The following is a 3,548-nucleotide window of genomic DNA, read 5'->3' on the forward strand; positions in this document are numbered from 1 at the left end:
AAGACATGCAGCACTTCCTCCTCTGTAATGTGGACATTTTTCAAGATGTCACCACCTATTTCCCTCCGTTCTATATCTCCATGTCTTTATCCACAGTAAATACTGATTGTAATTGTAACATTACACATTATTGGTTTGTCATTTGCATTAATAAGAAAGATATCACACACATCATCCAGATGCAGTGAAGAGTAAGATAATAGATTTCCTTTGCTTCTCAATCTTTGGATCACTCTGAGCAACATTGGTCATGTTCCCTCTCAGCCTCCTGTGGATTCTGCTGGCTGTTAAAATACGTCCCACGGTCAGAGCATTGAGCAACAAGATAAGGAATGGTGGGAGGAGTTGACTTAAGGAATGGTCAATCAGCTAACTGTTACCCATGCAGCTTCATTGTAATATTCCACCTTAAATGTGCAGCCCATGTTACGTTATCAATTGTAATGGGTCAAATGCAAAGCAGAAGAAAATGTTTTTTAAACAGAAGTGCAGACAGACAGTTCCGAGAACCACAGATACATTTTTTTCAGTGCAGTATTTTGTCCTCAGCTTCTGGCAGCAGATGGCAATAAAACAATCAAAGGTGAAAGCGACCATTTGAGAGATCACATTTCCCTGGCACAGGATCACAATAGTTATCACTTTAGCAGTAATATGTTAAAGAACAGAAAACATGAATCAACCATCAGATTGAAACAAGCAAGTGCATCTGCAGCATTTTGGCATGATCTCAAATTGTATTCTGGAATATTCCTCTTGTGCATTTGAAATGATATAAATATAAAGTTACGGCTTAATCAGTATGAAATAAATAAATCAAAATAAACATCTGCGTAAGCATGCATGGCATTATCAAAATTGTTTAAACATTAAAATCCTTGGAGCTACTTGCTTTATGAACATATGAAAGAGATGGTGCAAACCCTTGGGGCTGAGAGGAAATTACAAATGAGTTATCTGTATGATATGAATAGCAAACTATAATCAACTAGAAATAATTGTCTGAAAGCAAGGAATAAACCTAAGAGAATGGATTGAAAATATTGACGATTGAACCTGTTAGGAGGCTTTGTTGTAAATGCTCAGAATGACCAAGAACAACAAGCCCAAACAGCTGGGTTTGGATCTATGAGCATAAAAGGGAAGTGAATACCTGGTGAGGAAATTGTCTTCGCAATGTCAGACTATGTTCAAAGGCCAACTGTCACCACATGCTACTTGAGGAAGCATGACATACTAAACTGTAAACCTTTCCCGGTCCTGAAGCGATGACTTCAAAACAGGGCCCATTTTACTCAGATGAGTCTTTATGTCACAATTCACTTCTGTAGTTCTTTTGGTCCAACACTTTTCTCATGCCTCGGGTAATAATTGAGATATTATTATCTTTTAAGTTAGATTCTTGATTTGGCCTAACTCCTCTTCCTGACTGCACAGACATCCTTTTTGTTCACTTCATAATGTTTTCAGTACCAACATGGACCACAATTACCACACTCTTCCACTCCCATGGTCAGTTCCTTCATAGATCAGAACAAATATCCTAACATTGACATAGTGCAGCAGCATTCTGGAGTCACCTGACTGTCAGAGAATCGTGTCATTTTCCCTCAGTATACAGTCCTGACCTACTGCTGCATTTCTTTTTTCTCCCTCTGCTGGACTGACTTCGTGTACCACAGTATCTTGGTCAGTGATGTTATCCTCTCTGTTGTCCTTGGTGTTATCAAGTTGATTTGAAAGAACATCAAATATATTGGACAATTGTGAAGTCTGAGCCTCCTATGTTGCTACTCTGTAGATTCTCTAACTTAACACACTCTCAATCAACCCCACCCCATTTCATACCAGTTAAAATTCAAGAGAGTCAACCTGTAGGGTTGCTTCATGAGAACTTCTGTCGTGTTTGCACTTTTAAATTGCAGAGCTCCGATATTTAAGATGATGTCTCCACACTCTCCATTACACTCAAGAAACTTGGCAGCATCATCCAGGACAAAGAAGTCCGCTTAACTGCCATCACATCCACAAATATTCAATCTTTCCACTAACAATGTTCAGTAGAAATTCACAAAGGCTCGAAGGACACGAGCTCTGGTTATGTGGGGAACACGGCTGCCTCCAAGTTCCCTTTCAACCTACTCACTGTCCAAACTTAGAGATACATCACAATTGCTTCAATTTAACTGTGTCAACATGCAGGAACTCACTTTCAAATAGGACTATGCACTAACATACAAAAATATACGCTTCAGCAATCCAAGAAGGCAGCTCTACACCACCACTACCTCAAGGATAACTAGCGATGGTCAATCAGTACTAACCCAGCTAGCGATGCCCACATCCTACGCATGAATAAAAACGTATGTGAGGTTTGGATTTTTTTTTGTTGTGTTTGCAAGTATGTTGCACAATTTGGATATATCGATTGCATTGCCGTCAAACTTATGAACAAAAGGAAGTACAAATCAAGCTGATGCCACCCCTTACTTAATTCAACCCTTTTAAGTTCATGCATTATTCTGTGAATCTATCCTGAAACCTCCATCAAAGTGCCCACCAAACCCACTTTGCTTTGGCCAAATATGTCATCCCCAAAACTTTGACAATCCAACAAATGAAGTTATGTACTCAATAATCTTTCTTAGACTCTTTGGGTATTTTTTTAATGCAAAGGCATAGACTTAACAGTGTAGAATCAAATATTTGATCGCATTATTTTGTATCAGATCAGAGAACATTGCGTCAAACGACCTATTCTGGAGCAATAATGTATCATGCATTAAACACACCAGGATGCCAAATGGAATAGCTCACTGCACAAATGATACTGAGAAACAGTGTAACTTTGAACTTATTTGCCCAGGGAAACTCTTATTAAATACATGAGGAACAGTACATTGAGATGATTACGAATAAATGGACATAGTTCATCGCAACTGAACCTGTTCTTATTTTACATTGGATTGGCTGTGAGAGATGTCGGTCAGAGAGCCCACCCACTCTGCCCATTGTCTTCTCTTCCTCTTCCAGAGCTGGTTCACTTCCTATAGGGACTGAAAACCAAATGAGGAGATGGTGAGCGAAGGAGCAGCTTTTATACAAATTGTATCCCATAAGGCGTGGATCGGTACCTGGGACTACGATGTTGTGGCCATCACGGAAACTTGGATAGAAGAGGGACAGGAATGGTTGTTGGAGGTTCCTGGTTACAGATGTTTCAGTAAGATTAGGGAGGGTGGTAAAAAAGGAGGGGGGGTGGCGTTGCTAATTAGAAATGGTATAATGGCTGCAGAAAGGCAGTTCGAGGGGGATCTGCCTTTGGAGGTAGTATGGGATGAAGTCAGATGGGGTGCTTACTATAGACCCCCCAATAGCAACAGAGATGTGGAGAAACAGATTGGGAAACAGATTTTGGAAAGGTGCAGAAGCCACAGGGTAGTAGTCATGGGCGATTTCAACTTCCCAAATATTGATTGGAAGCTCTTTAGAACAAGTAGATTGGACGGGGTGGTGTTTGTGCAGTGTGTCCAGGAAGCGTTTCTAAC

This window comes from Chiloscyllium plagiosum, chromosome 37, assembly GCF_004010195.1.
Source record: "Chiloscyllium plagiosum isolate BGI_BamShark_2017 chromosome 37, ASM401019v2, whole genome shotgun sequence".
NCBI lineage: Eukaryota > Metazoa > Chordata > Chondrichthyes > Orectolobiformes > Hemiscylliidae > Chiloscyllium > Chiloscyllium plagiosum.